Here is a 13,532-nt window from a genome sequence, read left to right on the forward strand (position 1 = left end):
TGGATTTTGGATAGGCAACTAGAAAAGTCTATAACAGGCTATCTGTAGGAACATAATTTATAGTGGGAAAAATGGGTGCAAGATAATACTTAAAATGGAATAGTTAAGCAGCTTGGGATATCATTACTAAATGGAATATTCAACCATTAAACAATCACTGGTAAAAAGTTACTTAAAGGTAAGGTAAACACTATAGTATGAAAAAAAGTTATGCTATTTTTAATAGCAAAGAATAAAGTAATTTTAAGACCGTTTTCACATTTTCAGTTGATGAAATTGGGATGCCTCAAAATTTTTGCAACCTAATGATAGTCTCTCTTTTTTTTTTTTTTGGTACACCATTGTGTGTTTTGCCTCCTTTGTCAAGTATTAATTGACCATAAAGGTGTGGATTTATTTCTGGGCTCCGTTCCATTGACCTGCATGTCTGTTTTTATGCCAGTATCATGCTGTCTTGATTACTATGGCCTTGTATGGTTTGAGATCAGATAGCATGATTCCTCCAACTTTGTTCTTTCTTAGGGTCTTTTGTGGTTCCATATAATTTTTTGAAATATTTGTTCTAGTTCTGTGAAATTCACCATTGATATCTTGATAAGAATTGTGTTGAATCTATAAATTGCTTTGGGTAGTATGGACATTCTAATGATGTTAATTCTTCCCACCCATGAATACAGTATGCACTTCCACTTATTTGTACCTTTTTCAGTTTCTTTCTTCAGTGTCATAATTTTCTGAGTACAGGTCTTTTATCTTCTTGGTTAAAGTTATTTCTAGGTTTTTTTTGTTTTTGTTTTTGTGTTTTTGATCTATTGTAAATGGGCTTCTTTTCTTAGTTTCCCTTTCTGGTAGTTCATTATTGGTGTATAAATAGCAACTGATTTCTGGATATTTATTTTGTATTCTACTTTACCAAATTTGTAAGTTCTAGTAGTTTTTTGGTGGCATCTTTAGGGTTCAATATACACAGTATCATGCTATCTGCAAATAAAGATAGTTTTACCTCTTCCTTTTCAATTTGGATGCCTTTTATTTCTTCCTGTCGATCAGGCTAGGACTTCCAGTACTATGTTGAGTAAGAGCAGTAAAAGCAGACATCCCTGTCTTGTTCCTGATTTTACGGGAAACACTTGTAATTTTTTCCCATTGATATGATGTTGGATGTATTTTTGTCATATATGGCCTTTCTCATGTTGAGACATAGTCCTTCTGTTCCCATCTTGCTGAGAGTTAATGTTTTTGTTTTTATAAATGGGTGCTGGATTTTATCAAATGATTTCTCTACGTAAACTGATATGATCATGTTGTTTTTATCCATTTTGTTTATGTAGTGTATTATGTTTATTGATTTGAGAATATTGTACCATCCTTGCATCCCTGGGATAAATCTCACTTGATCATGTTGCATGATCTTTTTTTAATGTATTGCTGTATCTCGTTTTCTAATGTTTTGATGAGGGTTTTTGCATCTGTGTTCATCAGGGATATTGGCCTCTAATTTTCTTTCTTTGTAGTATCTTTAACTGGTTTTGGAATTAGGATAATGCTGGCCTTGTTAATGAGCTTGGAAGTCTCCCCTCTTCATGAATTTTTTGGAATAGTTTCAGAAGATAAGTGTTAGTTCTTTCAATGTTTGGTAAAACTCACCTCTGAAGCCATTCCAGTTCAGGGCTTTTGTTTATTGGGATTTTTTTTTTTTTTTTTTTTAATTACTGCTTCAATTTCACTAGCTGTAATCTGTCTGTCCAGATTCTCTGATTTGTCCTGACTCAGTTTTGGAAGAATGTATGTTTCTAGGAATTCCGTCCAGATTGTCCAGTTCATTGGCATATAGTTGTTCGTAATATTTTCTTACAATCCTTTGTGTTTCTTTGGGGTCAGTTATTACTTCTCTTTCATTTCTGATTTTATTTATTTGGGTCCCCTCTTTTTTTCTTGATGAGTCTGGTTAAAGGTTTGTCAATCTTGTTTATCTTTTCAAAGAACCAGCTCTTGTTTTTGTTGATCTTTATAGTGTTTTTCTAGACTCTATTTTGTTATTTCTGCTCTGATCTTTATTATTTTCTTTCTTCTCACTTTGGGCTTTGTTTTTCTTTTTCTGGTTCCTTTAGTGTCAAGTTATATTGTTTACTTGAGATATTTCTTTTTTCTTGAGATAGGCCTCTAACGATAAGAATCTCCCTCTTAGTATTGCCTTCACTATGTCCCAGAGATTTTGGGTTGTGTTCTCATTTTCATTTGTTTCAAAGTATGTTTTTGATTTCTTATTTGATCTCATTATTAACCCATTCATTGTTTACTAACACGTTATTTAGCTTCCACGTCCTTCTGTTTTTAACTTTTCTTGGTTGATTTTTTTATCAGAGAAGATGACATGACTTCAATATTCTTAAATTTATTGAGACTTGTTTTATGTCCTAACATGTGACCTATCTTAAATAATGTTGATTGTGTACTTGAAAAGAATGTATATTCTGCTGCTTTGGAGTGAAGCGCTCTGAAGATATCAATTAAATCCATTTCATCTATTATGTCATTTAAGGTGACTGTTTCCTTGTTGATTTTTGTCTGGACTGTCTATCCATTGATGTCAATGGGGTGTTAAAATTCCCGACTACAACTGTCAATCTTTTCCTTTATGTCCATCAAGATTTGCTTTATACATTTAGGTGCTCCTGTGTTGGGGGCATAAATGTTTACAAGGGTTATACAGTATTCCCTCACTTATCGTGGGTATTACGTTCTAGATCCCCCCGCGATAGGCGAAAATCCGCAAAGTAGGAACCTTACATTTATTTTAGTATTTATATATATTTTAAGACTTTATAAACTTCCCACACACTTATAAACCGTTCCTAGTCCCTTATTAATCTTTCCCACTCCCTTATTAACCTTTTCCACACTTTTATAAACACTACTTATGTTCTTAAACATATTCTACACTCTTAAACCTACATAACTTTAACAACATACATATACAATGCCGCAAAATCCCGTGATATAGTGAAAAATCCGCGATAAATAATAAAATATAATATTTTTTAAAATCCTGCAATAAGTGAAGCCGCGATAAGTGAACCGCGATATAGAGAGGAACTGCAGTATCCTCTTGTTGGATTGCTCCCTTTATCATTATGTAGTGTCTGTCTTTGTCTCTTACTATGGCCTTTGTTTTAAAGTCTTATTTTGTCAGATATGTGTTGCTACCCCAGCTTTTTTTTTCTTTGCATTTGCATAAAATATCTTTTTCCATCCCTTTACTTTTAGTCTGTGTATATCTTTTGTTTGAGATGGGTCTCTTGGAGACAGCATATACATGAGTCTTGTTTTTTTAATCCATTTAGGTACCCTTTGTCTTTTGATTGGAGCATTTAAGTCGTTCACATTTTAAGTGCTTATTGATAGGTGTGGATTTATTGCCATTTTATTTTTTTAACTATGTTCTTCTGTTCTTTAAGAAGGTCTTTTAACAGCTTCAGCTTTTTCTTGTCTGGGAAGCTCTTTATTTCTCCTTCAATTTTATTTTATTTATTTATTTTTAGAGGAAGAGGAAGGGAAACATCAATGCATGACTGCCTCTCAAGCACCCCCAACAGGGGGTCCGGCCCCCAACCCAGACATGCACCCCCCAACCGGAAATCAAGCCAGCAACCCTCTGGTTTGCAGACCAGCGCTCAGTCCACTGAGCCACACCAGCCAGGGCTCTCCTTCAATTTTAGATGGTAGCTTTGCTGGGTAGAGTAACAAATGATAGTGTTGACATAAATGTCATGGCCTGCACATTAATGAACTTGGTCTAAATGACCCAATATAAAGCAAGGACCAGCATCAAAGTTTGCATAAGGGGAGTCAGTAGCTTGTAAGAAAATTCTAGGAAAAAAATAGTGGAATTTTATTTTAAATTTTACATTGATGTAAAATTATGATTTTTTTAAAAGTACAAGTACCATTAAATTCACTTAAGCTCAATGAATTCTCACATGATAAATACATCCCTGTTATCAGTACCCAGATCAAGAAACAGAACATTACCAACACCTTGGAGGCTCCCCTTTTGAGAGCAGAACTCAAGAAATGCTGCAACAGAGATTCTTAATAGCACAGAGAGTGATGAGGGGAGAAACATGGACATCTATGATGCTAAGCCAAGCAGGATGGTTCAGAAGAGTCTAATTTTTAATGCAAAGACACTTTTACTTTTTAAAACACAAGCATAAATATGATTTTTAAATATCTGTGATCATAGAATTAAGAGAGTTTTTGATACATATACATTTAAATTCTAGCGAGAAAGCATTGTATTTTAAATGGCAGCACATTTTTCTTTGAGATACATAAAATAATGGTGCTCACAACTTAACAATTTTATAAATATAGTATGTATATGAAAATAGTTGCTGGGTTCTTGTGCTGAGAAATAGCTGATTGAGTTTTCTTTGCCTGTACATATTAAGCATGTACAATATTACAGTTCTTGAGAAACAGCCAGTAGGAGATACAGGTAGATGGATGGATGGATGGATGGATAGGTAGGTAGGTAGGTAGGTAGGTAGGTAGGTAGGTAGGTAGGTAGACAGACAGACAGATAGATAGATTCAAAATGGGAACTAACTCATGAGAAAATGGGGGCTGAGAAGTCCCATGATGTGCTGTCACAAGCTGGAGAAGCAGAAGTGGTGATGTAATTCAGTTAGAGCCTGAAGACCTGAGAACCAGGACTTCCAACGTCCCAGGGCAGGAGAGCAGATTTGCCTTCCCGCTGCCTTTTTTGTTCTATTCAGGTCCTCAAAGCACTAGATGATGCCCACCCGCATTAGTGAGAGTGATCCTTAGTCTACAGTTTCAAATGCTGTCCCTTCTAGAGAGACCCTCACAGACACACAGAAATAATGTCTATTTAGCTGGGCATTTCTTAGCCCAGTCACTTTGACACACAAAATTAACCATCACAAAACATTTTGTAATGTTGCTATAAAATGTTTATACTAAACATTTTTTTAAAAACCTAATATATTACTTCTAGTTCCATTCTTAGCAAGATTCAATTTGGGAGTACCTTCTTTTCCTAATATCCAAGTTAAAATCAGATTTAGGAATGCTTTAAAAGGGAATTTGACCAAGTGGCAAGGTAAATTATGGACAAAACAGGAACAGAATTCTAGGAAATGTTACAAAAGGGGAAGTTTGAAATAATTACATGGAAACTAAACTAAGAAGAAATCATATTTCACAACTCCTTACTTTAAGGATACTTGAATCTTTCCCTTTTGAAAAACTTTATAAACATTTTACCATTTTGAATATATAGAAACATATAGAAAACAATAAAACATATCAATCTCCCAGATTTATTTAATTTTAATTTTTACTATATTTTTTTATTTGAAAGAACTAGAACATTAAGAGTATAGCTAAAGCCCCACTCAGCCATTTTCCTCCTTTTTCAAAGATAATCACAATTTTATCCATGCCTATCATTCCTTTAGTTATATTTTACTAATTTGTGCATGTGTATGCATATAGTAGACAGTATCATTAAGTATCTTCTAAAATTTAACATAAATGGTATCATTGTATATATTCTTCTGCTAACTAACTCAACATTAGATTCTTGATAAATGAAGATGCTTTCATCTTAACTGTTGTATAGTTTTCCATTGTTTATTCATAAATCCACAATGTACCCTAAGGCAGAGCAGTTAGATTGTGTCCACCTCTTCACTATTTAAAAATCGTACCCCAATAAATGTCTTTGCACATGTCTTCTTGAGTATGTGTCTTAGATTCTTCTTTATCCAAAGTTTACATAGAAACCTAGAAATTGAATTCTGGGTTGTAGGATCCATGTTTCTTCACCTTTGCTAGGTAACGCTGCATTTCACATTTCTACCAACAACTCATGAGCTCTTATTTTAGCACATCCATGTCAACACTTGGTATTATTAGACTCTAAAACTCTAGACAATCTGTTGTTGATGAAATGGTATTATGTGGATTTTTGCCATTAGATTTTCCTGTTTTGTTTTGAGAGTAAGTTTATTAAAGCTAGTGACATGAAATAAGGAAGGACTTAGGATAGAAGCATCAGGAGGAAGCCTAAGTGGGGCTGCTGTTGCCCCACTGGGAAGTAAAAGTCCCAGCGACAGAAGTGAGCCAAGGCAGGGCTGCTGTCAGCTCACTGAAAAGTCAGGGGGTTAGACTGGAACAAGCTGCTGCTGGCCATTGCTTCCCTGGTTGCAAGGCTCACGGGGACCCTTAAGAGTTAAGGGGAGAAAAGTAAAGATGCAAGCTGAGAGGGAAGAAAGGTGTGGGCTCGTTCTGAGAGGGAAAGCGCCAATCTCCCTGTTTTTATATCCATTGGTTTTTCATTTTTCTTGTTTGATTTGCAGGGGTCTTTTATATTTTCTGTATACCAATTCTTTGTCAATTACTTATGTTGCAAGTGTTTCCACAGATGGGCAATGCCATCTCTGTGATAAACTAAGTTCCTATGTATACTTTGGATTTGAGAACTTTCAAAACCAGTTCTAGATCCTTTTAAAAATAGACTTTTAAAAAATACATGCTTTATTGTTTATGCTATTACAGTTATTGCAATTTCTTTTCCCTTTGTTCCCCTCCACCCAGTGACCCCCCTTCCTCCAGTTGTCCCCTTAGTCCATGCCCATTGGTTGTGCATATAGTTCCTCTCAACATCTTCCTGTCTACTCCACTCCCTCCTACTATGCTTCTTAATTCCTGTACCATCTCCCTCCCTTTCCCCCTTCCTCCTCCCTGCTGACCTCCCCCAAATACCTATAATTCTTTTCACACTCTCGTTGCCTACTTAGTCTGCCTTTGTTTCAATTCCCTAGCTGCTGTTGTTGGTTGTTGTGATAGTTTTCATTTTAATGTTCATAGTTTTGATCCTCCTCCTAAACAAGTCCCCATAACATTTCATATAACAGTGGTTTGGATCTGATGAACTCCTTCAGTTTTACTTTGTCCTGGAAGCACTTTCTCTGCCCTTCTGTTCTGAATGCAGCTTCGCTCAATAGAGTAATCGTGGTTGTAGATTTTTGCTTTTCATTACTTTGAATGTTTCTTCCCACTCCCTTCTTGCCTGCAGAGTTTCCTTTGAGAAATCAGCTGATAGTCTTATTGGGACTCCTTTTTTTGTAATTCTCTTCTTCTCTCTTGCTGCTTTTAAGATTCTCTCTTTATCCTTAATTTTTGACATTTTGATTATGTGTCTTGGTGTGGTTCTCCCTGGGTCCAGTTTATTTGAAATTCTCTGTGCTTCCTGGACCTGTAAGTCTATTTCCTTCCCTAAGTTAGGGAAGTTCTGCCTCATTATTTTTTCACGTAATTTTTCAATTTCTAGTTCTTCTTCTTCACCTTCTGGAAGCCCTATGATTTCGATGTTGGCCCACTTATAGCTGTCCAATGAGTCTCTGAAACTCTCATTTTCCTCACTTTTCATTTCCTCTTTCTGCACTGGTTGACTGTTTGTTCCTTCTCTATGTTCTGATTTGTTGATTTGATCGCTGGTTTTCTTGCTCTCACCACTTGTTTCATATGTGTTTTTGTTCCTGTCAGCAGGACTAGCCTTTATTCCTTCCCCATCTTGTTTAAGATCTGCTGTTAGGTCTGTAAGCATTTTTATAACCAAAGCTCTGAACTGAGCCTCAGAAAGATTTCCTATCTGCTGAGCCGTTAGATTAGATATTTGCTGTCTGGTCAGCTTCGTCACCGGGATCTCTATCATGATCTGTGCCATCCTGACTGTACCTTTGCTTCCTGGACAGGGCTGTCACACCTCCTACACTATAGGGGGCAGAGCCCTGTGCAGTCATCACAACTGGGCAATCTGTCTCACCACGCGGTGGCATTTTCTCCGGGGGTGGGGGTCCAAGATGAATTTCTGCCGCTCACTCTCCGCTGAGAGATCGAGAGCCTCCTCCTTCATCCCCAACCCCTCTGGGCCTCACAGTCTAAGGCAATAGGGGGTCTGCCTTCCCTGGCTTTGGAATCACAAGCTGACGGGTCTTGTCTGCAGCCAGAGGTACTCCCCAGGTGCTTCTCGCCTCCCCTTAAATACGGGTGTCTGGGGCCTGGTGCTGTGAGAGAGTCCCGGAGATGCCGAGCAAGAAGAAGAAGTACAACGCACGATTCCCGCCGGCGCAGATCAAAAAGATCATGCAGACGGACGAAGAGATTGGAAAGGTGGCGGCGGCTGTGCCTGTCATCATCTCCCGGGCGCTGGAGCTCTTCCTGGAGTCACTGTTGAAGAAGGCCTGCCAGGTGACCCAGTCCCGAAACGCCAAGACCATGACCACATCCCACTTGAAGCAGTGCATTGAGCTGGAGCAGCAGTTTGACTTCTTAAAGGACCTGGTAGCATCCGTGCCTGACATGCAGGGGGATGGGGAAGACAACCACATGGACGGGGACAAGGGTCCCCGCAGGGGACGGAAGCCAGGCAGCAGCAGCCGGAAGAATGGCGGGATGGGGAGCAAAGGCAAAGACAAGAAGCTGTCGGGGACAGATTCGGAGCAGGAGGATGAGTCTGAGGACACTGACACTGATGGGGAAGAGGAGACACCACAGGCCCCACCCCAGTCCAGCCACCCCCCTGCCCACTTTCAGAGCCCCACGGCACCGTTCATGCCCTTCGCCTCGACTCTGCCTCTGCCCCCGGCTCCCCCGGGCCCCTCAGCACCTGACGCAGAGGACGAAGAAGATTATGACTCCTAGCGCTCTCTGTCCCCCGGGCCGTGCCTCCTTTTAGTTGGTTTTAGTTGTTCTGGGGGGAGGAGAGCTATTCTTAAATTTGTTAAAAAAATAAAGGGAACATCAGTGTCAAAAAAAAAAAAAAAAATACGGGTGTCTGTGCTTACCGCTGTACTGCCTCCGTCGCTGCTGCTGTCATGGACAGCACAGCTTGACCTCTCCTCCCCAGCTTTGCCCCTCCTACCTGTCCAGATGAGCACCACTTCTTTATAACTTCATACGTTGGACTTCCATTTATTTTCTGGAACTTCTGGTTATTTATGGTTTTGCAGTAGTTGTATTCTTTCTTAGTTGTGGAGGGAGATGGAGCGAGTCAGTCTAGGCCTCTATCTTGGCCAGAAGTCTCTTGTGTTTGTTTGCTTCCGTGTCTCAGGCAGAACTATCACTCCTACTACATTGTAAGGGGCGGAGACTTAGGGATTCATCAGTAACAGGCAACCTGTTTCACCACATTGTGGCACTGTATGCAGGGGAGGGGTCTAAGAGGGAACAATGCCAATTGCCCAGCACTCGCCCCTTTTCCAGGCACCTCTCCCACTTCCACATCGGACTGGCGCCCCTCTAGCTGCTGCCCTGGTCATCATTCCCAGAGTGAGTGAGTCTGCGGATGTTCTAGTTAGGTGAGGGCCCTTTAAACAGACTCTGCTGAGAGACCGGCAGTTTCTGCCTCCGTCCCAACCCTCACTGGTTTGCACAGTCAAAAATAATGAGGCTTGATTTTCCCTGGTGAGCTGCGAGGTCTGATGAGGAGCTGGGAATGCTCCCAAGTGTCCCTCCTGACTTTTTAAAATGTGTAACTGTGCTTTCCACCAGCCTGCTGCTGTTGCCATTGCTGCAACCACCACACTATGTTCTCTCTGCCCCGGCTCTGGCCATCCTACCTGTCTAGATGAGTATTTCTTCTTTATATCTTTGTTTGCTGGACTTCCATGCAGTTTGATTTTCCGGAACTTCTGGTTGTTTCTAATTTTGAGGTAGTTGTATTCCTTCTTAGTTGTGGAGGGAGACTCAGCATGTCTGTCTACGCCTCCATCTTGGCCGGAATTTAAAAATAGACTTTTTGAGAGCAGTTTTAAGTTCACAGCAGAATGTAGAGAGAGTTCTCATGTATAGTATCCCTTGCTCCACCCACCTTTGTACAGCCTCCCTCATTGTCTATCTCCTAGCAGAGTATTAAATTTGTTACAATTGATGAGCCTATATTGACACATCATTATCACCACAAGTCCGCAGTTTACACTGGAGTTCAGTCTTGGTTCTGTACATTCTATGGGTTTGGACAAATGTATAATGACATGTATCTACCATTGTAGTATCATAAAGGGAATTTCACTGCCCTAAAATCCTCTTTGCTCTGCCTGTTCTTCCTTCTCTTCCCCCTGACAACCACTGATCTTTTAACATTTTTAAAAAGTATATTTTATTGATTATGCTGTTATAGTAGTTCCAGTTTTTTCCCCTTTGCTCCCCTCTGCCCAGAACCCCCCTTCACTCCAGCATTCCCACCCCCCCTTAGTTCATGTCAATGGGTCATGCATATAAGTTCTTTGGCTTCACCCTTTCCTATATTTTTCTTAACTTCCCCCTGTCTATTTTGTACCAAGCAATTATGCTTCTTAATTCCTGCACCATATCCCCATTTCTCCCCATCCCCGCTCCCAGCTGATAACCCTCCAAATGAACCCGTACCCATGATTCTGTTCCTATTCTGGCTTGCTTAGTTGGATTTTGTTGTTATTTTTTAGATTCAGTCATTGATAGTCTTGAGTTTGTTGTCATTTTAGTGTTCATACTTTTGATCTTCTTTTTCTTAAGTAAGTCCCTTTGACATTTCATATAATAATGGCTTGGTGATGATGAGCTCCTTTAGCTTTACCTTGTCTGGGAAGCACTTCATCTGCCCTTCCATTCCAAATGATAGCTTTGTTGGATAGAGTAATCTTGGTTGTAGGTTGCTTTTCATCACATTGAATACTGCTTGTCAGTCCCTTCCTGCCTGCAAAGTGTCCTCTGAGAAATCAGCTGATAGTCCTATAGGCACCCCCCTGTAGGCAACTCTCCCCCTCTCTCTTGCTGACCCCAGGACTCTGTCTTTATCTTTCACCTTTGACATCTTGATCATGATGTGTCCTGGTGTGGTCCCCTCTGGGTCCAGCTTTCCTGGGACCCTCTGTGCTTCTCAGACCTGTATGTCCATCTTCTTAGAAAAATTTGGGAAGTTTTCCTCATTTTTTCCAATTCTTCCTCATTCTGCACTGATTGACTGTGTTTTTCTTCCTTATGTTCCAAATCATTGATTTGAACCCCAGTTTCCTTCCTTTCACCATTGGTTTTGTGTGGATTTTCCTTTGTTTCACTCAGCATAGCCTTCACTTCTCCCCTTATGCATTTACCGTACTCAAGCATATCTATCAAGCCTATGAGCATCTTTATCACCAGTGTTTTGAATTCTTCATCTGTTAGGTTGGCTATCTCCTCATCTGTTAGGTTGGCTATCTCTTCGTTGCTTAGTTCTCCCACTGGAACCTTGATCCATTCCCACTTTTGGGCCTTACTTCTATGTCTCCTGACTCTGACAGGCTCCTGTGTTTGTTTGCCTCCAAGTCTCAGGTAGAGCTGTTGTTCCAGTTACGTTGTAAGGGGCGGAACCTTAGGGATTCTTCAGTACAGGGCAACCTGTTTCACCACGTTGTGGCACTGTATGTGGGAGGGAGAGGTCCAAGAGGGAACAATGCCGCCTGCCCAGCACTCGCCCCTTTTCCAGGCACCTCTCCCACTTCCATACTGGACAGGCATCCCTTTAGCTGCTGCCCTGGCTGTCGTTCCCAGAGTAGGTGGATCTGTGGACATTCTAGGACCGTGGGGGCCCTTTAAACAAGTGGACTCTAATGAGACTGGCAGTTTCTGCCTCCAACCAACCCCCACTGGTCTGCACAGTCAGAAGCAATGAGACTTGATTTTCCCTGGTGCTGGGACCTTGAGCTGCAACAAGGTCTGGTGAGGAGCTTGGAATGATCCCCAGGTGTCTTTCCTGACTTTTTAAAATGTGTGACTGCACTTTCTGCTGGCATGCCACTGCTGCTGCTGCTGCCGCTGCCACCACCACACTGTGTCCTCTCCACCTCGGCTCCGCCCCTCCAACCTGTCTGGATGAGTGTTTCTTCTTTATGCCTTTGTTTGCTGGATTTCCATGCAGTTTGATTTTCTGGAACTTCTGGTTGTTTCTGGTTTTGAGATAGTTGTACTTTTTCTTAGTGTGGAGGGAGATGTAGTGTGTCTGTCTACACCTCCATCTTGGCTGGAAGTCTGATCTTTTAACTTTTTAAAACGTTTTACCTTTTCCAAAATATCCTAGACTTAGAATCATAACAGTATATAGTCTTTTCAGATTGGCTTCTTTCATTTAGTACTATGCGTTTTAGTTTCCTCCTTGTCTTTTCATGGTGGGATCACTCATTTCTTTTTAGTGCTGAGTAATATTTCATAATCTGGACAAAATCATCTAAATCACTTCTCAAAATGTGTCCCCAATGTTAATCTGTGATAATTATATTAGTAAGAAGACTCTCTGACTCTTGGTAGAGGTCTCAGTTCCTCAAATTAGTGTCTTTGTCATAGGACTTCTTCAGGGTGCTCAACACATGACAGATATTCAGTGGGAGCAATCCAAGAGAGTGAAGGAGGAGGCCGAAATGTCTTCTGTTACCTAGTCTTAGATGTCAGCTATCACCTTGGCTTTATTCATTAGAAGCAAGTCACTAAGTATAGCCCATGGGGGGCGGGGAGAGGGGCTATACTACACTGCTTTTAAACTGAACAAAATGAAATGCCAGCCTTTTTTTTTTTTTTTTAATGTTTTGATACAGTCATCTACCTTCTCTCATCCCACAGAAGTATTTTTTAAGCTGTAGGCTCTGGCCCATAGTAAGCCATGAACTCAGTGTACAGCATCTCTGAAGTCTGCACAGCATAGAAACAGCTGAAAGGAGAAGGCTCAGAGTTTTGTAATTTCAGATCTCCTTTATGTCTTTGTTTTAAATTGTCCTATATCTATAAAAATTGAGTAGTGGACAAATAAATTATATAAAATTAAATTTAGCTCAGCCTAATTGTGAATAACACCTATTTAACCACACTGTAATTTGTTCTGTTCACTCGATACATTTTATGGTTGTTTTTAAAACCTTGGTTTTTTTTTTTAATTTTTATTTTTTTAATATCAATTTCTAAATGGAGTCACTGTTTTAGTTAGTTTGTTTGTTTGCTTTAACTCTGCTAATCTGTTTGCTCTCTTGGTGATTCTCTCAATATGCCTATAGCTTAAGCAGGCAACTGCTGTTACTCAGGCTTTGCAAATAAATTAAGATCTGGGTTTTGACTTAAGATTTTAAGCAAAAACCAGGAAGAAGCAGCAACAAAGATGTGAAATTTTAACCCAGTGACATGCAGGCCATAAAAACAGGAAAAAAATCAGAGATAGGGATGGTGTGTTCCATTTGACAGGGGGAGAAAAGCCCTGGGGGAGGGGGGACTTTCCAAGTTTCCTCTACACAGTTACTCTGTTTTACCCACAGACGACCCTGCTAACCATTAAAAATGTCTCATCCTTTACTTATGTAAGGTGATTTTCCCAAGACAACTTTTCTGTCTCCCTTGGAGATGCAAAGAGTTGGTGAGGACCCTACAGGTGAAAGACTGTGCAGGTGGAGTTTGGATTCTGACAACCTGGGTGGAGGCCAGTGCAAAGGTTTACCACCTAG

At 40.1% G+C, this 13,532-nt stretch overlaps 1 pseudogene; it reads left to right on the plus strand.

Moving 5' to 3' along the window:
• Positions 1–8,095: 8,095 nt before the first annotated feature.
• LOC150019948 (dr1-associated corepressor pseudogene) lies at positions 8,096–8,804 on the plus strand (annotated as a pseudogene).
• The last annotated feature ends 4,728 nt before the right edge of the window (positions 8,805–13,532 follow it).

Source organism: Furipterus horrens, unplaced genomic scaffold (genome assembly GCF_987537825.1).
Source record: "Furipterus horrens unplaced genomic scaffold, mFurHor1.1.pri manual_scaffold_2, whole genome shotgun sequence".
Lineage (NCBI taxonomy): Eukaryota > Metazoa > Chordata > Mammalia > Chiroptera > Furipteridae > Furipterus > Furipterus horrens.